Source organism: Vicugna pacos, chromosome 5, assembly GCF_048564905.1.
Source record: "Vicugna pacos chromosome 5, VicPac4, whole genome shotgun sequence".
In the NCBI taxonomy this organism is placed as follows: Eukaryota; Metazoa; Chordata; class Mammalia; order Artiodactyla; family Camelidae; genus Vicugna; species Vicugna pacos.
In genome coordinates this window covers 78,125,804-78,149,325 of record NC_132991.1, presented here as the reverse complement: position 1 = coordinate 78,149,325, position 23,522 = coordinate 78,125,804, and positions in this window count along the sequence as shown.

The following is a 23,522-nucleotide window of genomic DNA, read 5'->3' as shown; positions in this document are numbered from 1 at the left end:
TCCTTGCCTTCGGTGCAGAGAGAGATGATTCAAACAGGTATTACCACGACCTTAAGTCAAGAAGATTACAACCTTGTTGAAAAGACAACACTTAGTAATATATAATAAGCTGCCAAATTGGTGCAAAGTTGGAAACAATCGACACACAAACAGTAAGGGCATAAAGGGGACAGCCTGACTGGGAATGCTTCACAGAGGAGATGGCTCTTGAAGAATTGCTAGTTTGGAACAGAACTGAAGCTGGCATTTCAGGCCCAGGTGTGGAGGGAAGAATCAGACTAACGTGTTTGTGGGGAGTAGGAAGACAAGCCCAGACTGACCAGAGAAGAGAAGCTGTGGAAGGGAGCCACACACCATGATGCAGCAGGAGAGGGAGAGGGGCAGGGGCTCGGTCTGGAAACGCTGAGCAACCAGGCAGAGGCAGGTAGGCATGACTTCATCAGAAATGGCATTAATTGCAGGTTCTGATATCATGAAATCAGAGTTTGATGGAATGGAATGGAAAGCCAAAGGCCTGCAGGAGGGGCCAGTAGCAGGATCATCACCAAAGGAGGGAACGGGGAGGGTCACTCATGGCTTAGATGCTGGGGTAAAGGGGAGGAGGGATCAGGGTTGACTCCTGGTGTGAGTCAGGATAGCAGGGAGGAGGGGGAACACACTGACAACACGGACACTGAGAAGTTAGGACGGAGGCTGCCTGAAGAGGAAAGCCGTCTGGTGGATTTGGGGCCGGTTTATGTAAGATGGCTGAACAAGAGCCCTCCACGTGGATGTCTCCAGGGCCTGGTTCTACTTCTATTTAATGCCATCCCTCCTCTCACTTTCTTCCAGCATCATGTTTCGTAAATCCTCAGCTGAATTCATAACTGGGTCTGCCTCGAGGCAGGAAGTTATGCAATCTGTCCAGAGGAAGCCAGAGGCAAGCTCAACACCTGCGCTTCCAAAGTCTTGGGCCCCTGAGATAGTCAGCTAGCTGTCCCCCAAATGTTGTGTGCCGACTGCCTCACCTTTTTGCAGAAGGAAAATAAGAGTTTCTGGAAAGGGCTTGATTCCATATCAGGCAAAATCTCATGACTTAGGGAGAGTCAACACCATAGAGAATCTTAGAATCCAGAGATAACCTGGAGATGTTCTTTATGGGCTCTTGAGAATACCCTTCCTCAGTCATGTACATTCCAGCTACTTTCTCCCAGCTGGGAACTTGTCTGTTTCTGTAAGGTGCCCTTTGATGAATGGTCAGAGGGACCTTGCATGGGTCTCCCTGCCCATGCTGCATCCTGCCTCCAGAAAGGCTCACCCTTATCTGCTGCTGCAGTTTACCATGGCTTGGGCTGGCAGAGCTGTGTGGGATTCTGGGCACCAGAATAGCGAGCAGGCCTGGAGGCAGCCAGCATCAGGAATCGAGGAAGGGAGTTCCAGATGGAAGCAGCAGAGTGTGAAGATGCTTGACTGCAGGCCAGCCCCGGGGCGGGGGGAGATGTGCGGGGGCTTGGAATGCCCTAAAAGGTTCCAGACCAGAGGAGAAAGGCTGCTAGGAAAGGCTGAGAGCATCGGCACGCAGACCCAAAGGAACGCCTGGTATTCAGCTCCTATGTTAGAAGATTTGGGGAATTGCAGGCTACCCGGGATTGAAATCACCCTCACCCTAAAATCCTCATGTTCACCCTCGAGCCTCCTGCCGAGATGACCAAAGCGGTGTTTCTCAGAGATGGAAATCTGCCACGACTCTTATGGGTCATTCATTCAAGACCCCCTTCTGTTGCCTTCTATGAAATGTTGAGAAGGATAGAAAAATCTCACTTCAGATTTTTCTGGACAACTAGAAGGAAACATAAACGCAGAGGAAATGATTTACATCAATTACAACAAAATCAATAAAAGTTAGAGAATGTAAGAACTTCTCAGGAGTCCAAGAGGGTGTGAGGCACAGACTACAGTCTCGAAAGCGAGTCTCCATGTTCTTTTGTGGAAGAGACAACCACACTGGGCCTCGGTTTCCTCATCTATAAAATGGGGAGACCATTCCCTACCTTGCCTCACTTGATATCACAGACAGTAAAGCCTATTTGGATACTGAAGACCTTGACATCTCCAAAGGAAATTTCTTATGACTTCTCCAAGGTAGAGACTTAGGAGCCACAAGGTTATCCAACCAAGGAGATGGGAGAATGAGGGCCCTTCACCCCTAGATCCTTTCCCAGAAGCACTGACGGGTACTTGGGGCCAGAGCCACCTGCAGTGTGCCGCCACACGGCGCTTACCCTTTCAGCTGCTGCCACACCTGCTTTCAGGTGGTAGGTAACCTGTTTTATTCCTACTGATGGAATCCTGACTTGACCACTCCCAGGACTGTGATCCCGAGTCCTCCAGGACTATCTCCCGCCAGCCTCCATCAGAGTCCCAGGGAGCAGGTACCTTCTGGAGGCAGGGCCGAGTCACATGCCCAAATGGAGGCAAAGAGAGAACACTGAGGACTGGCTTAGAGCCCGGGAAGCCTGAAGCACCATCTCAGCCTGCAGTTTCAGCTGCAGCCGAGGGAACCCCAGTGTCCTGATGAGCTGGCTCGGTGGGGAGTGGGGGACTAGTCTGGGGTCTCCCACCTCTACCTCAACCACAGTAGCTCTGATGTTATTGGTCCTATATACGGGGGTTCCATATATGCTTTTGTTCACTAAAGGGGTTCCGTGGCTCTAAAAAGGTTTATAAAACTCTATCTACACTAATATATTTTATAGGTAAAGAAACCAAAGCCTAGAGGTGTAAATTAATTGTACTCAAGACTTCTTTAGAATCGGATACCAAATCCAACAGATGAGTTCTACTGGGGGAAGTGCCCACGCTGCCAACCCCAAACTAATGTAACATGCACATAACATAACTCCCATCTATCCTATATTCTCGCTGTGCCTTCAGCTCCTACTGTTCCCTCAATTTCTAAGCACTTCTAGGACAGGTAGAGATGCTATTTAGGAAAATATCCCCTATGTGTCCTCCCTCTAGGGCACTGCAGACCCTCCCCTCAGCTCTGCTTTGTACGTCTTCCATCATTAACACTCCATCCTGTTGGTAGATCTAAGCTATGAACATCTTGAGGGCAGGGACCACGACTAATTCCACAAATCTGTTCAGTCTCCGCATTAGGCACAGTGCCAGTAACTCGGGAAAAGCTCAGTAGATGGTTGCCTGAGTGAGGAAAGGAGGGAAGGAGGGAAGGAAGATACTTCTGCACAGACATAATCTCCTGGTTTCTCTTCTCTAAGTAAGCTAACCTCCTCAGCTTTTTTTTCTTCTGGGTTACAGAGGGCAAATGCTGTAAATCCTCTCGAAGGGGAAAGTTGGGCAGATGTACTTGGGAACATTTGAAAAACTAGGTTGGCATTGGAACGGAAACAGCCAATATATTTAGCTACCCATGGCATGCCAAGGCCTTATTGAGACAGAAATAAGCACTGTAGGAGGAATCTCAATTAAATATTTTTCCAAGCAGTCAGTTCTGGGCTTTGCCTGAACATGGATATAGAGCTGGGGCGAAGCATAGGACAGGAAGCCAAGAGGATTCTGAGCGGGGCTTCTGAGACATCTTGGGGCTCAGCTGCTTGTATTGTAAAGCTGGTGACCCCAGGGGTAGGGGACTGGCCTACCTCCATGATCCAAAGAGCAGGATACCCTCCTTTCAAGCACGTTCCAGAATCCCCTACATGGGAGGGACCCATCATCTCCTCCACATCTATTCTTAAGTAGTGCCATGTCTCTAAAATATTCTCCTACAAGCTCTACCCGACCATTTCCATTAGTTACCACTGCCTAAGAGTCTTGCCTTCTCAAGAAATAAGGTTTCAGAATGACCTGAGGGGAGACCACGCTTTGGGCATGGAACTCCACACACATCCTGCTTATCTTTGTTAAAATACTCAGTTCTTCAATCCAGAGGCATAGGGATGACTGTCCCAAGTTGACTAGGGTGTGAGGAGGGGTTCCATGCTAGGCAGGCTGAGGATGAAAGGGGCTACCTGGCAGTGCCACAGGCAATCCGGTACAGAAGCCAGATCTGTCTGCCAACACACACATGTGTGAATAATAATAGTATCTCTCCTTTTTCATATTTGGGATCATACTGTCTTGAAAACATCTTTTCTTACTTAAAAATGTATCATCAACATTTTCCCATGTCATTGAGTATTCTTCTACGACGTGATTTTTAACATCTATATCGCATGCTCTCATTTAGAAGTCAGACTTTATTTAGCCAACCTCCAGCTGTTAAGCATTTAGATTGTTTCCTGTTATTATAACGCTGAAATGAACACCCCCAGGGCGCAGCCTTGTGTTCATTTCTAATCATTTCAAGAGACAGAACGGCCTGGCGGTTAAGAAGGGCCTTGCAGCTGCTCTCCCCAAATGGCAACCCCTCAGTCGTTAGACGTTGCTCAAGTGGCAGAGCCTCCCTGGGCCTCATTTTCTTTATTTGTAAAATGAGAATTTACTTGTAAAAAGTATTTCTAGTATTGACCTTATAAGATTGTCCTGAGGATTAAGTACGTTAATAAATGTAAAATGCTTAAAAGAATGCCATCCTTGACATTGTGTTGTTGGTTGAAAAAGTACTCAACAAACTTTAATTATTATGTCTTTAGGGTTATATTCTTTGATGAAGGATTTCTGCATCAGCAATTTTATACATTTTTAAGGCCTCTGAGACAGAGCCCAATTGCCTCTCTGAAGGATTATGCCAATTTACATGCCCACAAGCAATTTATAAAGACGTTGGGTGGTCCACAGTCTTCCAAATCTCTTCTTTTAGAATAGTGAAGATGTTTGCTTTCACCAACCTGGATTTCTCTGTACTGGTGGGATTTAGCACTGATGACCCCTCTTTCTTGAAACCGCAATTCCCTGGCTCTCTCTCTCTGTTCTCTGGGTTCTCTTATATCTCTGACCTTTCCTCCATGTCTCCTGTTGCATCCCCTTTCCTGGGACCAAGTAATGCTGAATGTTTCGTCGGGTCCAGACCTCAGCAGCCTCCTCCTCTTTCACCACATCCTTTTTCTCGGAGGTCTCAGCCTCTCCACCTCCTTGGTTTTCCGACGCTTGTAGTTCTCACTTATCACTAACGTCCTAATTCTGCCTCTCCACGTGGGTGTCCCTTCATCTCAAATCTCCAAGTCTAACACCAAGTCCATCATTCTCTGCTTCTTCTCCTCCACCTCCCGATGCAAGCTCCTGTTTCCATCTTCCTGTCAAAAAGCTTAAGACTTCAAAGACGTCTTGAACTCCTCATCCTCCAACATCTAGGCAGTCATCAGACCCACATATTTTTTCTTGGAATCACCTGAAATGTCGCTCCCTTTCCATACCCAACACTATCACCCTTATTCAAACTTTTATCAGAAGGCAGGCCCTCTTGCCAACCAGCTCTCTCCTCCTGCACACACCTTCCTTTGATCACCTCTGGGACGGATCTCTCAACACCCAGCCCCTCCCCTACTCAAGCATCCTCTGCAGCCCCCATTGCCTGAGTGAAGCCCATACTCCTCCATTTGACATTTAAAGACTTCAAAGAACGGATACTACTCTATATTTCAGCCCTGATTGCTGGACATTTTCTTTTGTGATTTTCTTTGCCTAGAATATCCATTTGCTCTAAATCCTATCCATCCTTCAAGTCATTCTCTTCTCTGAAGCCTTTTCTAGCCCACAGTAATAACTTGTTATAGTTGGGACACTTGGGCTACAGGCAATAGTTTGAGAAATGCTCAAACTGGCTTCAATCGTAAGGACATTCACTCTCTTGCCTCAAAGGAAATCTATGGGTAGAGTAGCCAACAGGGTCAACTCTAGCAAACACTGTTGCTCACCCATATCTATTTCTCTCTTCCCCTTTCCTAGCAAAGCTTCGATTGTGCTCGAGTCTCTACCTCTCCTTCACTCAGCCTCGTGCTCTAGGGAGGCTGACCTCATTTCATAACTGAAGTAAATACTGATTAAGGACACAGGGCCTAAGTTCAAAACTTAGTTCTGCCACTTCCTAGCTGCGTGGCCCCTGGGCAAATCATTTTAACTCTGCATTGCAATTTCCTCACGTATAAAATAAGGACAGTAATAGTACTTCTTCTGGAGCATTGTAACACAAGTGTAGCGCTTAGCACAGAGCCCGGCACATAATTAAAGTGTATGTTTGGAGTGCCTGCTGTTTTGTACCCCAACGAAGATAATCAGACAGTCCTGGCATTCCCATTGTCTTTTGGGGGGTAGCCACGGGATCCAGTGCTGGTCGAAAAGTCATCAGGGCAGGCTGCTGGGGACCTTCTGGGGAGATTATCCTAACTCTTAAGGAGGAGACACGAGGTCTACTGCCCGCTGTTTCCATGGACTCTGCCGTGTCTGATGTCTGATGTCCCGGATGTGCAGCCTGAGCAGGTGGGCCCCAGTGTTGGTTGAAGAACGTCGTCCTGGACCCAGACTCTCTTGTCTCTTTGCTCACCGTGCTTCCGTGTGCTGGTTTCTTCCAAGCAGCAAGTTGACTGTAGCAGCCCCAGTCATCACGTTACAGGCACAACAACAACCAGAGAAATAGGGAGCTTGCCCTTCCCTGCAGCTCTTTAGGAGTGAAAGAAGTTTTCCCACAGGCTGCCCGGAGGACCCCCGTTCCCGCCTCATTAGCTAGAATTGCGTCACCTGAACCAACTAATAGCAAAGGAAATAGGGTTTTCCATAGCCCAATCAGGGCAAGCCTAGGGCGGGGAGAGGGGTCATCATCCCCCGAGGCAAAAACGCAGCAGCATTTCTACTGGCTCCTTTGCCCACTGGAAGTGGTGTGAAGGTGAAGGATTTCCATGTAAGGCTCAAGAGACCTGGGTTCTGGTCCTGGCACTGCTGCTAGCTAGCTGGATGACTTTGAACAAGTCATTTAACTTCTCTCGGTCAGCGTGCTCATCAGTAAAGCAGGAATATTAACCTTGCCTTCTTCTTGTAAGAATCCAATGAGACTACGTAAGGTGGCACTTTGAGAGCTTCAAGCTGTTCTGTAAAGTGCGCGGATTTTAAGGGGCTGTTTCCCTTCTTCATGACTCCGCTCTCAGGCAACGGAGCTCCCCAGCCAACAGCCAGCTCGGGAAGTGGGTCAGGGATGGCTGTTCCCTCCCCTCGGCTGCTCTTTTGGGGCCGCCTCATCTCATAACCCACTGCTGTATCAGCAGCCCCACGAGGGGTCATCTGTCCATCTTCACCTCCATAACCACAGGGCTTTTTTGCACTGGAAAGTCTTTAGGAAGAAAAATGGCCTGCCTCCTTCAGATGTCCAGGCCCTTCTGCCTCAAGCCTCATGTCAGAGGGGCTGGGATGTTACGTTTTTATCTAGAAGGTCTAGGTCATCTTTCTTTTGACCCAGTCACCTAAGATCTGTAAAGGCCAGACGGGAAGGTTTTAGAAAGCAGCTTTTGAGAGCATGGACTCCAGAATCAGGCAGTGTCTGGGTTAGATGTGGGCCTCAATGCTCAGTAACTGGCTACTCTAGGCAAATTATTTAGTCTCTGAACTAAGTTTCCCCATCTTTAAAATGAGGCTATCAATGTCTACTTCGTAAGGCAGCTCTTAGATAAAACATGCAAACCACTCAGCACTGGTTTGTGCCTGGCACGTAGCAAGAGCTCAAGAAGCAGCGGCTAGGCCTTCCAGTCTATTTATACCGATTGTTGGGAAAAACTAATTCTAGCTCCTATCCATCCTTCGAGGAGGTAAGAGCCTTGGAAAGAGAACAAAGAGGTCTGGATTCCAGTCCTGGTGCTACCACCACAAACAGTGTGGTCTTGGTCACCCCATTTCTCTCTCAGCTTCCATTTCCTGATCCATAAAGTGGTGGGGGGTGCAGGGAGCAGCCCCTCAGACTGCTCCTTATGCCAGATGCTCATGAGTTTATTTTTGTGGCTTCCAAGTGCTTCCGTGACAAGACTTCCCAGAGTGTCCTGTCCATCAGATATTCAGAATCGGCTCCCAGGATGGTCCACGTCCAGGCACTTGCTCCAGGGAGTTCCTCACCATTTTCGGGCACAGACACTGCATCTCCAGATCGGCGCTGCTGCTACCCTTTCGCTTCTATCCAGGGCTCCTCCTGGGTTTCCATCCCCACCCCATCCCCCAGGCCTCTGTGTCCTTTCACTTTCTTGTCTCCTGCCAAAATTCCTGGCTCCCTAAGCCAGGTAGGAAAGCAGTTTAGTTCGACCCAATCTGGCACTTTCTCAGAACCTCCCCTGCCTCTGGCACATTCCTTGTGTTTGGGCAGAACCCAGGGAGCTAGAGAATTCCTCTCCCTCCTTAGCGTGGGTCCCCGTGTTGGCATGCCAACAGCCCCAAATATTTAAAGCAATCATGAAAATGAGCTCAGAGTCCCATGCCAGGGCCTTGAAAGGAATTAGGCTAAAAACAGGACAAAGGAAGAGGTGAGGCCAGACAGAAAATGCCATGAAAGGCTCTGCCCAGCACTGCCAGGACCCAGATCCCTCCTCACTGGTTTCATTCATCTGTAGCCAGGCACTGTGCTGGGCACCAGGGAGGCTAAGCTAAATGAATCATCGTGCCTGCCCTCGAGGAGCAATCAGTTCAGCGGGAGAAGCTACACAGACAATCAGAGTACCGAATGGTAAGTATGGGCAAGACGTCACCAAAGGCACAATGGAGCCACAAGGAGGGGGGTGTCACCTCGGCCAGGGAGGTCAGCAAGGCAACTCCTAGACCACTGGCCCAGGCCTGGCTTGGGACAGGCGTTTACCAGGGGACAAGGTGGAAGATGTGCTCCCAGGCAGAGGGGAAACAGCAGATGCCAATGCACAGGCGCCTGAGGCAGGGTGGAGGAGAGGGAGAGAGTGCTCATGGGTAGCTGCCTGGTAAACAGTAAAGACCCGGCGTCTCTGTTGGGCGTGCTTCTGCACGTGTAACGCACAAGACAGAGAACGAAGGTAGCCTTACAATTTAAGATTTTTTTTTTAAAATGTTGACAGAGGTGGACATTTGGATGCTTGTGGACAGAAGGAAAATCTTGAGCAGAAAGCCTTTATCAGAAGGGCCTTTGAGTGTGAGCCAAGCACCGTGTGTGTGTAGGGAGGGCAGTGAGGCTGTGTGCCCACGAAGCAGCACCTTTCCTGTGATCAGTCCAGGGAGGCTGATCCCCTGCTGCAGGGGAGATGGGATTTCCCAGGTCACTTATGTGATGGAAGAGAGTCGGCTTGGCAGACTGGGAGAACTGGCAGTCCTCCAGGCACCTGGCACTGCACAGGGAAGGTGCCAAGGTCTAAAGCAGATGCCGAAGTGAGTGAGTTGTGATTAAGGGAGCCCCAAAAGGAGATGAGAGAGGTGGGGCAGGCCCAGCGCCTGCTCCTGCCAGAGTGTTTCCAAGTCTTCACCACAGGGGTGGAGAGTAGCTTTGACCTGAATCTTGGTGTGCTGGGTAGTCACAGAGAAATTTCTTTTGGAAAGAAATGAGCAAGATGAAAATGACGCAAGTGAAATGATCATCAGGTGCTGTAAAAAAGGAAACCTGTTATGACCAAAACATCTGCTAATAACAGTGCTGGTAGCAGCAGTATCTTTATTTATTTAAAAGGTTCTAACATTTACTAAGCACCTACTGTAAGGCTGGCTATGTTAAGCCTCACAGGCACTTAATCTTAACTTCACAGGCACTGAATCACAACAACTTCAAGAGATCAGTATCCTTATTAATGCCATTCTACAGAGGAGGAAATTTCTCCTCAGAAGCCTAAATGAAGGTCCAGGATGCCCTAAAATCAAGCAATGTGCATTTAAAAAGTGAAAGTGTTAGAGGCTAACTTGTGTCCATCCCTCCCTTCAAATTCATATGTTGAAGTCCTAACCCCCAGAACCACAGAATGTGGCTGTATTTGGAGATGGAATCCTTCAAGTAATTAAGTTAAAGTGAGATTAAGGTGGCCCCTAGTCCAATAAGAGAAGGAGATTAGGACACAGGTACAAAGGGAAAACCATCTGAAGACACAGGGAGAAGATGGCCATCTACAAGCCCAAGAGAGAGGCCTCAGAAAAAATCAAACCTGTCAGCACTCTGTTCTTGGACTCCCAGCCTCCAGGATTTTGAGAAAATACATGTGTGCTGTTTAAGCCACCCAGGCTGTAGCGTTTGTCACGGCAGCCCAAGCTGACTAATGCAGGGAGCAGTGGCCCAGGGGTGCCTTAGAGGAGCTAGGTGAATCGAGTCTGCAGGAAGCAGGCGGTGCCCATTCTGGGGAGCTGACCACCACATGCCTTTGCTTTGTTCTTGGCTGTAGGGAACTGGAGCACATCTTGGCATCCTCATCTGAGCGCTGAGCGTGACCAACCTCAGATGGTCCAGAGTTGTGTCGCAACAGTGCCACTGATGAGTGTCTTCCTTCACAAGATCTGGACTTGAAATCAATAGATTTAAAGAGATTAAAGCCCTAGATAGAAAATGAGCAAAGCCACCATAATCTTTCCTTTATATACCTTTATACGCCAGACCTCCAGGAGAGGTGAGGTCAAGGGGGCAGATCAATATCTGCTCGAGAAGCAAAACTGGTACGCTAAAGGAATTCACACTCTCACCTGGAATAGATCGGAGTCCAGAGGATGGACCCTCATGAGAGACATCATTAGGATTGGTCTGTAACGAGGTCAGCAGTCACTGTGTCTGGGCTCTTGAATTCTTCGAAGCAAGTTAATCATTAAAGGGAAGAGGCAAAAATATAGTCTTGAAGTTTGGTTAAATTAAAATTGGTCTAGTCAGAGAGTGGGTTGGGGAAGAGGGTTTCAGGAATTCAATCTGAGGAGACCCAGGTTGCCCTGGAATCTGTAGTTAATCTGGAAATTACCAGAGAAACAGACAGAATGAGGGCTCCAGTTTTCAGGATGGTGGGGTATAGAGATGGAGGAGTCAGGGAGAGGCATCTGAAACTTCAAGAAAGTTGGATTTCTGTGCTGAGAATAGACTTTAAAATAGGTACAGGCTACTAGGACAAAGGGAAGGCTAGCCAGAGAAATATGGAGGACGTCCTGGAGGAGGCACTCTGCAAGCTGGGCTCTGGAGGAAGGAGGATATGAAGCTCAAAGAACAGCCGAGGGTAATTTTTCCCGTAGAAAGTGTGAGAGAGAAATTCAAGACAGTTCAGGGGCAGCAGGCAGGAAGTCCCCCACGAAGAGTTTAAGGCTGGAAGGGAAGTATTGGGCAGCACCCTAGAGAGGGGTGTGTGTGTGTGTGTGTGTGTGCGCGCGCACACGCATGTGCACACACTCTGGGACTTTAATGGGGAGGATCACTTGATCAAACATCTCGGGTGAGAAGAGAAACTGTTAGAGCCAGAGCTAACAACAGTGAGTTGTGGAGAGGGCTGGGGGGACGCAGCAGGTGCCTTCCATGCTGGGAGGGGGGCAGGGATAAGGGGTCATGAAGGAGGCCTGCTGGAGTGTCAAGTTGCAGCTCAAGTGATATCCAAGCATCTCGTATTTCTATTTTATCATTTCCACACTTACTTCCAGCAAGCAGAGCACGCCATCTGCACAATGTTGGGCCAAAGAAACAAAACCCAAGAGGAAATTGCACTACGGGGCAGCATAATCGGTCCGATACGCCTGGGATATTAGCTGAGACATGTGTGTCTTCACTTATCTCAATATTAACATCCTGATTGTTTCGAAGCAGGACGTTTCCCATTTGGCCTGGCCAAGAGGCAGCTCCAAAATCAGCCATGAAGTGGCAGCTTTCCGGTCTCGCCGAACTTCTCTCCCCTGCTCCTAAATCACGTTTCTCCCCAGTCGCTGCAGATAATTCTCACGTGTTGACAGGTTATACACTTCAAGACAAGACACCAGCAGCAGTCTGGGTCTGAACAAGAACCAAAAGTGCAGCAAGGAGGCAACGTGAGATGGATGTTAAGTGACAGGGGCAGAAGGTGACCTGCCCGCCCTTCCCAGCTGTCTCTCTCCTTGGCCAGCTGACATGTCTTCTGCAGCCCATGGGGGCAGTGGCCCATCTCAAATAAGTCATGCAAACTCCTCAAGCCTTAGTTTCTTTCTATGAAAAGCAGGCTCAGCAATGCCTACCTTGCAGGGCAGTAGGAAAAACTCCTAATACAATGCTAGGCACACAATATCCACAGTTTCAAGAAATACTTTGAGTAATAATACTCATAGCGAAGGCTTGTATGGTGCTTACGACATGCCAGGAATGGTTTTAAGTACTTCATTTATATGACTGATTTAATCCTTCATAACCCTATAAGGTGAATCCCATTACTGTCTCCACTTTACGAGGAGGACGCTAAGCCACAGAGAGGTTCTGTAACCTGCCCATGGTCACAGAGCTGGGAGACCAGGGATTCAAGCTCAGGCAGTCTGGCTCCAGAGGCTGGGTGTGAATAGATAAGTGAATTAATTAAAAAGCTGGTGTATTGGTGTATGGATGGACAAAGAACGTGGATCCTCTTGAGCTTCAGTAAGGGGCAGGTTATCTAAGCAGCACACTGACAACCTGACAGCTGGAAGCTCTACTCCCTGCCCTGTGGGGCCTGGGCACCACAGCCAGTCATCTAATGCTGCTGTGCGGTGGCCTCACCCGCTCTGAGCCCCCTTACTGACACAAGGACAGTACATGCTATAATCTGGAAATGTAGAACTGGAAAGGACCCAGAGATCACCTAACCCCTGACGGTACGTTTGAGGGAACTGAGGCAAGAGAGGGGACGTGACCAGCCCAGGGCCATGCGGCGCCTGAGACGGGACCCACGTCCTTGCCCAGCACTGTTTTCATGACACCATATGTCCTCTTCTTCGTGCCAGGAAAGTTGAGTCTGAAAGTTGGAAGAGCAATTACAGACAAAACAGCAAGGCTTCTGAAGAAGAGCTGAATGCATGAATACACGGTAAGCTGCTTTACAATGAGGTCTTCCCTTCTTGCAAGTTCCTATTTATGTGAGTCTGATGAAGTCATCAGGCCCTGCCTCTTCTCCTGCCTTGAAGGCACAGGGAGGCATGGAGGGCACAGGACACTGGTACAGAATGCACCCTCCTCGACCAAACAGGCCATTTGCTGTTCCCCAGCCATCACAGCCAGCACGCACTTTCTGGTCTTGAGGTACCTTAGGCCAGTGTGTAAAGTTCTGGCTCCAGCATCAGCCAGGCCTAGGTGTGACTCTCCATCCTCAGCTCACTGGCAGGTGACCTTTGCCAAGTACCTTAACAGTCTCCCTGTCTCCATTTTCCCATTTATCAATCGGGGATAAGAATCCCCTCCTTGTGGGGTTATATAAATGAGATTAACACATGCACAGAAAGAATTTAGCAGAGGGCCTGGTACTCAGTAAACGGGAGCTAGGATTGCCTACCTGGGAGGTCTTATTCCACATGCCGTCCTGACTTATGGTTGTTTTGGTTTTCGTCTTATCTGCCTCCTAAGGAGATGCCTATCTTACTGGCAGGATCTGGGCCAAGTTCATCTTTCCACTCCTGCTGCACCCAGAGCCCTGCACAGACTCGGTGCTCAGTGAGCATGTGTTCAGTGGATTCAATCGAAGTGAGCAGGACACAAACAGGATGAGTTCACTGTAACCAGAAGCAGGGGTTACAGATTGTGTAAAAAGCCTGCGGTGACTGCCTTTCTAAATAGGCTTCAGCGGTTCTGGGTAGGAATGGAGGCGGGGCATGGCTCACCACTCTCATTACTCATTTTCTTATGGGTGATGAACACAGTAATGATCACCTCCTCCTGTACAGGACTTCAAATAGTCCGTGTCGGGCTCTTCACACTCTCAACCTCATTTCATGCTTACTGAGGTAGACATTATTATCCCAATTTGAGGACAAGGAAACTGAGGCTCAGAGAGATTATGTCATTTGCCAAAGGTCAGAGGCCAAGTGCACAGCTGAGGTGCGGTATGAACGCAGGCCTGTTTGACTCCCAAGTCCACGCTCTATGCCCGGAAGCCTAAAACTGCCTCCCACGTCGGCCCTGCGCCTGTTTCTGTGTGGCCATCAAGCTAAAGGGGGCTTTTACACTTTTAAATAGTTGGGGGGAAAAATATCAAAAGATGACTAATATTTTGTGACACATGAAAATTATATGATATTCCAGTTCCAGTGTCCATGAATAAAGCTTTATTAGAATGCAGCTACATCTCGTCATGTATGTATTGTCTGGCTGCTTTTGTGCTGTAACAGAGGAGTTGGAGTCTTTTCAGGAGAGACTGCATAGCCCTCAAAGCATAAAATATTTACTATCTGGCTCTTTACAGGAAGAGTTTGCTGACCCTTGCCCAATGCCCTGCTGCTTCTTACCGATTAATGTCCTGCAGAGAAAACACCCCCTTCTCTAAAAGTATTGCTGCAGAAAGGACACCCGCTCCTGCAGCTAACAGTACTGACCCCGGATTCTGACTCTCCTCTGCGTGCCCAGCCAGCCCTGGGTTCTCACACCTACCACCCACCTCCCGGAGCAATTTGAAAGGCAGAGCTGGGGGCAGCCTCTGGACTCCGCCAGGCACGGACAGGCCAGAGCAAGCCTGGAAGGAGAGGGAAAGGGATTTAGACCCAGAAGTCAGCTTGACTTCTTTAATACCCTCACCCCCTTGATTCATGGTTTCCTGCCACATCTTGTTCAGCTGTGGACGTGCCCAGGCCCCAGGCAGGGACAGGCAGGCCAGAACCGATGAAAGCACAGGGGCCCCGTGCCCCACTGTCTTATCCGGCTTCCACCCTGGAGGTGGATAGAGGCCAGCTCAGAAGAGCCTCTGGAGGAGGGGATGGGGAATGGGGGCTCTCAGGCTATTTCCTCTTCATCCTCATCTTGAAACAAGAGCTTGGCCTGGCGGCTGTATCCCCCACCTGCCCCACACACCTGCAAAAAGCAGGCCTCTCCTTCACGTTGCGTAATCACCCTGGGAGAGTCTACAACACCCTTTGTCCTTCCATTGCCCCCTGGGGGGTGAGCTCCAAACAGCAGATTTTGTTCTTTGTGGCACTCCTTCATTCAGCAGATTTCTGAGCATCCGCTGTGTGTCCAGCTCTGTAGAGACATGAAGGAGGTAAAAGTAATGGAGGCTCTTTCTATTTGTTTCAGGACACAAGATACACCAAATGGAGAAGCTACAGAACAATCCCAGCACATTCAAATTCTCGTACAAATGCTGAGTGCCAGTCACACACTTGGCATGCTCCAGATACTTCCACATCCGTGCTTTTACTTAAGCCACAAAACACTTTGGTAGCCTGGGTATCCTTAGACCCATTTTTACAAGTAAGGAAACTGAGACTGAAAGTTTGCTTGATCAAACGGCTGTTAAGAGGTGAAGCTAGGCTTTCAATGCAGGCCTCTGGTTCTAAAACCTGTGCATCTTTAAGAAATGGGATTACCTCCCACAAGGTACAGTTGGGTGCCTGAGTGGGTACAGGTTGGTGATGTTGAGACAAATTTCTTACAGAAAAAAAGTCTTAACTGAACCCTGATGCAGCAGCAGAAAGCGCACCAGACTAGCAATCAAAAATTCTTCTAGACCCAGCTCTGCCTTTTAATGAGTGATATGGCCCTGGGTGAGATTTTTTTTTTTCTTCATCCCTGGGCCTCAGTTTCTCCTTCTGTAAAACTACAGTGGAGAAGCTGGACAAAGTGATCTCAAAGTACCACCCAACTTCATTGCCTCTCTCTGAATCTGCTTCACGGCTGCTGCACTTAGGCACAGGATTCATCATTCAGCTCTGGCCCTGAATCACAAAGCTCAACCCTAATGCCTGTATCAGAACCTTAAAAAGACAGAGAAGCCCTAGTGAAACTCAGGTAGTTGAGCTACATTGGTTCAAAACACAAAACTAAATTTTAAGGGAAAAATGGAAACCAAAGATGTTATATAGATGCTATCTTCCCCTCCTAATTTCATCTTGCTTGGCTTTTGTGGAATTCTTTCTAAGAATAACTCAAGCTTCTGTTTAAAACTTGAGTTTTCAGAGCGTCCTGCAGCCAAAAACAAGAGACAGGCATGTTGAAAAGGAAGCTGGTTAGGGCTGGCCAAAGGAGGACTGAGGCTTGAGGAACGGGGAGGATTTAGGCAAAGTGTGGGTGAAGACTTAACAGAAGGAAAGGGAGAAAGGAAGGAAGGAAAGATGGAAGGAAGGAAAGAAGAAAAAACAGAAAGGACCCTAAGGATTTGGGGGGAAATAGTGAGGTTACCAGTTGACTTTGATGGGAATTACCAGGGGGTTAAGAAGGAAAAACTGAAAATATGAGTGTCCTGAATGCTTTCAGTGAATTAAAAATGTGACTTGACATCCTAGTAGCAACAAGCACACCTAGCACCCAAATCTTGGTCTCTAATACCATCCTTGGTATTAGCAGGAACTTGGGCTTCCTGGAGAATGGCTGATTCTACTGCTGCAGCAATAAATAAATAAATTAATTAATTAATTAATTAATTACACACACCCACACCCACACAAGATAAACATCTTAGAATGCCAGAAAGTAAGAAAGTGCTCAAAAATTTTTTTAAAAGTTTAACCCACATTGATGAAAGTATGTTATAGGGACACAGGAGCCAAACAAAAGAGCTCCCAATGGACAAAGCTGGAAAAATCTTTGCAAACAAAGTAAGTAAAGTGATAATGATTTTTAAACCAAAGTAAACAACAAATATCTGTAAGTCTATATTGTTATAAGTATATAATATTCTAAAAAATAAATGAATAAGTAAATGAGGAGGAAGAGTAAAATCTCTTATAGATGAATTCCAAATAATTTATATAGAAACTCCTCCCTTAAGAAAGGGGAGCATAACCATCAATTCCTTAATGTGAGCTGTGTATAATGACTTTCTTTCAAAGAATACAGAATGAAAGTGCAGGAAAAGAGTAATTTTATAGCGGAGAAACTTGACAAGCACAACTGTCTTCTTGCTGTGTCCTCACATGTCTTGTCCTCTTTTTATAAGGGCACCAGCTCCATCAAATCGGGGTCCCACTTTTATGACCTCTTTTAACCTTTATCACCTCCTTACCGATCCTGTCTCTAACATATGATTTTGGGAGGACACAAACATTCAGCCCCATGACACTTACATACAAACCAAATAGCATACTAAATATGCATACTTATGCATATATATGCATATAGCATACTTTTTTTAAATCTCATGGGCTGAAAAATAGTGATAAAAGAAGAAAAATAGGAGCAAGACCATTCATGGAATTTTAGATAGAGATATATGTGTAATAACATTATTGTAATACAAAGGATTGGAATAAACCCAAGTATTCATCAATAGGATGTTGACTTAAATAAATTCTGATAGATGCACACAATGAAAACATTATGCTGCTGTTAAAAAACAAGAAAGAGGATGCTCTCTGCATAACACTCTGGTAACATCACCAAGGTGTATGGTTAAGTAAACAAGTTGGTGCACTATCTATTTAACTTGCAGAATATTTGTGCAAAAAAAGATGACGTGGCAGGGGAATAAGTGTATTTGCATTTTTATCATATGTGCATAAAAAACTTGGTAAGTTATACAAGAAACTGATAACTTTTTAGCAATGAGAAAGGGAGTGGAATCAGGATAATGGGGGCAGGGCAGGGGGCAGAATTCTGACTATGTATCATTTCCTATTGCCTTTTTAATTTTTGAATCATGTAAATGTAGTATTTATTCAAAAAATAAGTTGAACAATGGAATAAAATGTGGTGATTTACAGAAAATCATTAACTTAAATAATAGCGAGGTGATATGTGGCTATGGCAGCAGTCATGAAGGTCCTGTGCAAATGACAGGTGCAGAGAAGCTCTTTTAATTGCCTGCCAATGGTGCCTTGGTCTGGCTCCGACTGATTGATTAGTTGATTACTGATCGCCCTTTAAATCTTATGTGCTGGAAAATAAGGTGATAAGAGAAGAAAAAATACACAGAGACTATTACTAGATTTTCATATGGAGAAGAAACTGAGAGAGGTTCTAACTCAGCGCCCTCAGCAAACAAAAGAAAGCGTAGGGGAAGGAAAGCTCAAGGCGTGTCAAGGCTCGCTGGCAGGGCTGAGACCTCCCTGAGCCCTGGGCCTTGCTCTTTTGGCAGCTCTGTCTCCCATCAAGCATGTCCGAATGCACCCGCGTTGAATAAAGTTTGTTCGTATGATCTCTAAAGCATATTTCTAATTTTGCCTTTGAAGTGGTTTGACTATTAGTAATTTATTAAATTAATGGTTGCTTATGATTCCTGGGTATTTTAATTGTGTTAAATTAAATTAATTGTGTTCCCCAGGGAGTCCTGCAAAATACGAAAACCTCAACTAAAAGTTGTTTTCATAGGAAAATTCTAAATGCTAAATTTCATAGTTAATGAAGATGACATAAGGAGAAGTTCCAATTAAACATATATTAATTTTGATCTTGCAGTTTCCTTTGGTATCTTCTTTTTTCAGGACTTAAAGTTTCCTAACGCCTGCAAAGCTCATAAGTAAGAGGCACTATGAGCTAGTGGCAGCAGAGGTAGAAACCCACACCCTGACCAATGTACCCTCTGAGAACGCCAGTCCTCAAAAGGGAAGACAGAGACCCCACACTCCCATCATTGGCCTTGTCAACCAGAGTCCATCTCCTGCCCACAGGCGCTGCTAAGCAGATCGTGGAGGTGATGGGACCCCACGGGGCCTATCCCCCGCCCATACACCATTCCTGAAATAGCCTGCTGTGCAAGGGGCAGCCCCTCCCTCTTCCAGTGCCTCCCTTCCATCAACCCTTCCAGCAACTCCATAAATCACCGAGGCTCTGCACAAAACCCCCTTCCAAGGTTTCCCAGAAAGGATCACTATGAAGTAAAACACATGGGGAAGGGTGGTGCTTCTTAGAGGCTGGCCAGGCATGAGGAGAGAGAAACCAAGAATGTAAGCTAGGGACTGCAAGCTGATGCCTACCAGGCCTTTGTCTTCACTATCAGAGCTCTTGGGCAGCCTCATTTTCATTTCCACTTGAGGCTGGGGGTGGGGAAGAGGGAGAGCTTTGGAGTGGGGTTCAGTATCCATACAGATGAAGGTGAGTCAAGGCTAGAAGCAGCCAGACGACCAGGACGAAAAGCCTCTGGGTCACAGAGTTCCAACTTCTCTTCACTTTAAGGACCCAAGAGATGACTACAACGCAAGACAAAGAGTCTAAATGTCTGTTTTTTGTGATTGCTTTTGTTTTTGTTTGCTTCAGGATTTTCTGTGACTAGAGATAGTACATTTTGATTTACAATGTTGTACTAGTTTCTGGTGTATAGCAAAGTGACTCACTTATACATACAAAAGTATATATATATATATAAAATTATACATATATCTACCTTCTTTCATATTCTTTTCCAATGAATCTGTCTGTTTTTACAGGATGTGGCAGCACAGGGCCTGCTACATAACTGCCCCTTCTCCTATACTTCAAGGAGAACACAGGAGACAGAGCTATTTAGTTAGTTATGTACTTACCGTCCCTAGTATGTACAAATGTCAATGCATTATTCATTTACTGCATCTTTTATCCACTTAATTAATTCCTGTACTTGCTCAGTGCCTAGACTGTGTCCCTCAAGCCCATCCAGCACAGGCCCCCTGCGTTCCCATAAGGCACTGGCCTTAGCTTAGTCCATGCAAATACAATAATAATAATCATAACAACAACAACAACAGTTAACACTCATAGGCTTCTTTTTTTTCCAGTGGGCTTCTTTCTTGTGCCAGTGATTTTGCTAAGCACTCCATTTTTGTCCCATTTAAATTTTGGAGCAACATGCTGAGATAAGGATTGTTATTATCTCCATTTTACAGATGGGGAAACTGAGGTCTGGAGAAAATAAGTATCTTTTCCAAGTCACACAGCTAGGGAAAGCCAGAGTCAGAAAATCCCAGGTAGTCTGGCTCGAGCTCACCCTTTGAATCAGTCCCACTTACTGCCTTAACTGGCTTCTGATGCTATTACAGGCTTGCTGGTGACCTGTGCTCATGCTCATCATGGGTTAAGATAAAAACCCTCCACTGGACTCAGAGTGGTCATTCCTAAAGCACCTGTGCTCAGGGGCAACACATCTCCATTCTAGCTCTGCGCCCCTGCCCCATCATGCTTTCGTTAACAAGCAGCTGGCACTAGCTTAGCTTTGCACATCCTCTCCTTTGAGTCTCACAGCCTCCCTCTGAGTTGGGCAGGGCAGGCCTTTTATCCCCACTCAGCATATGGGGAAACTGAGCATAACCAGAGTAAAGAGACTCGTCACAGGGCACTGCAAGCATTTGGTAGGGTTGCAACTCTAGCCCAGTTTCTAGAGCAAAAGCCATCTCCTATTGCTGGTACTGCATCTCAAAGTCATGATGAGGAAGGAAGGGAGACTCTCTAGGGTCCTTGGTCTATGGCTTGTCCTCACAATAGCGGTCAAGGGGTTAAGGGGTTAAGGAAAGAGTCTTTCCAGCTAAGACTCTTCCCTTAATTATCTGTTCCTTCAGGTTATGCAGTTCCCAAAATTGGTCTTATGCTCAAAGCACAAATGTCCCCCTGAGGAGAGTAACACACTAGCTTCCTAATCCTTGTTGAGAGAGTTCACGGCCCCCTTGCAACAGAAAGGAGACTACTGAGCTACAAGTGAGGCAAGGGGACAGGGGTGAAAGAGACAGCTGAAGGGAGGTAAGGAGAAACTTCTTTACCGTTCTACCAAAGTTGGTCCAGCACACTACAGGCAGCCTGCTGAGTTCAGGGAATGGGAGATGGAGGCCACCATCTTTTCTCTGATCTTCTCTTCTGCTCTCTCTCCCTCACACTCATTCTGGTTGATCTAGTAGTGTTAAAGGATGCCAGGACTCAAGAGGAGGTTCAGGTGATCTGGGTGGGGTTCATGGGGCTTTTTGAAAGGAAAGCAAGAGGCAGTAAATGAGGCAAACTATTCACCAGGGTCTTTGGAGCCAAAGGAATAATCCCAAAGACAAAATTCTCAAAGAAGTTCAGCATTTTTCAGCACAGTCAGCTTACTAGCTACCCGATGTGACCTTGAGCAGATTGCCTCATTCTCTCCAAACTCAGTTCTCTCAAGTGCAAAGTGAAGCTGGGAAGAGATATACCACCTCAGTATTGGGTGAAGATCAAATGAGACAATCTAAGTTCTCTGTAAACTCTAAGCCAACAGAGAGATGTCATTACTCCTCACTCACTATTCACCTTTACCCCTAACTGTTTGTTGTACTCAAAGTGAGTACCAGATTCTGCCATTAAATTCTTTTATTGGAAGAGATAAAAAAGGCAACACAAATTGAAAAAAAAAAGTTAGCATAAGAGAGCAGGTTTGGAGAGACAGTCCTGAACTGAAGTCAACAGCAGCCTTTACAAAGAAATGCCAAGTTCTCTAACCTTTGCACCACACCTCAAAGGGCAATGGCCTCTGACTCATAGGTAATACAAATATTTTTTACTCTAGTATATTTCTTTGTTCAATACATTCATCCCATTTTCCCTGGGCCGTCTCCATATTTATCGATATTATGGCTTCCTTTTAAACAGTAACCTGAGTAATAAAAATATCACAGGCACTTATTTAACAAGCCAGTTTCTGGAGTGAACCTCATAATTCTGTACCCGTGGCTGACCTCAGATCCATTCTTTCTGAGCCTCTGCATCGGTTTTGTTAAGTCCCAAAGGGCAGAGACTGTCATTTACCAGTGTATCGTCAGGGCACAACACTCAGAAAAGATGCTTGCTAATAAATGGGAAATAACAGAAAGTCTGAAAACTTGTTTCTTAAAGGACTTAACACTTTGTCCCCAACATCATTTCACAACTTCAACCAGTTGCATAATTCCCACCCCTCCTTAAGAAATTCCTGCCACATCAGTTTTCCCATAGTGAACTTTTCTGACACCCCCGGACTGGATTAAGTGGCCCTTGGTTGTGGTTCCACAGCTCTCAGACCAGACCAGCACTTACCTTATATTCTGTTTGTTGACTTTACTGCTAGTCTCCACTCCCCAGCTCCCAGCAAAAAGTTTGCCCCTTTCCTTGAGGACAAGGGCTGTGTTCTCTTCTCTTCTGTGTTTCCACCATAAAGACCAGTGATCAACACTAAGTCAGCAGTGGTTAAATAAATGAACCACAAAGGGTATGAAATGGGATGGGACGGGTGGTAAACACTTTGGGATGGGAGAGGGAAGAGATCCCTCTGTGATGTTTTAGTATAAGGACTCTCTCATCCTACAGTGAGTCACATGACTGTGTGTGGTTTGTTTTCAAGGAATGGAAATTTTGATCTTGTCTGTGGTTTGAGGGTTTTAAGAAATTATTTCAAGGAGCGGGCATCAAGAGATGTTCCTTTTAATGCTGTGGAAGTGTCTCAGTTTTTCATATCAATTTTGACATCCTGAAGCAGGTGTTTCAGTTGGCTCATGCCACAGGATCACTCACACTAAGATTGTATTTCTTTACATAGCAAATTGTCATAAATTGTATTACTGTTCACCACTACCTGGTTACCTCCTGTAAGGAGATCATGCTTAACCACATTGTTGAACTCTATATGGCCTTGTGACTTACTTTGCCAAGTAATATGGGCAGAAGTGATCAGACTCATCTCCAAGTGGATGCTGTAAGACCAGGTGTGTGCTTCAAATGCCCAGGTTCCCGAACAAAGACGAGAATGATAGGAGCAGAGCCCCAGCTGACCCCCAATGGACGCTGAGTGCAGGCAAGAGGTGATCATTCTTTGTTGTAGCCACATAACTTGGGAGTTTTTGGTTTGGGAGTTGTTGCTCCCACATAACCTGGCCTTTCTTGGCTCATGTCCAGATGCCCACATGTCTCTCGCCTTTTTTTAATCAATGAAAGTGTCCACACACAACTAGGCTGGTTTTGTGATTTTAAGAAAACATACTTCTTTATAGCTCTGTGGGCCTCAGTTTCCATGTCTGTAAAGGAAAAGAATAATAACATAATATCAAATGCTAATTAAATGCTTATCATGTGTCAGCTGAGCACTTTAGAAAGAGTATCTCATTTACCTTTACGACAACCTTATGAGGTAGGTATTATTATTATTATCCTCATGATACAGACAAGGGAACAGAGGCCTGGAGGGGTTAGGAAACTTGCCCAGGGAAGTAAAGATACTAAGAATAATGAATGATGGAATGCAAATGACCTGACATCAGATCCTAGTCTCTTGATTTCCGTGCTGCACCTATGGGGTCATCTCTGAGATCCTGTCCATCTGGGACCCACTAAAACTCTGTGACATTGCTATATGGTAACAACTGCCCTAGGTCTTCTATTTTGAAACCAAGACCTGTTTGTTTCCACCACTACCCTACTCTTGGAGGGTTAAGAAAATCATTTGTGCTGTGCTTTGAACATCTTGGAGGAAGCCATCAGAGAAAGGGAGTGGATGCCCCAGTCCACAGAGGAGGATGTGCCTCCCCCGGGTGCAGGGGGTCTGCTCCAGCTACTCTCCTCTCCAAAGTCACTGTCTTGCTGTGTGAGAAACGTGCCGCCAAAGCAGAAAGCA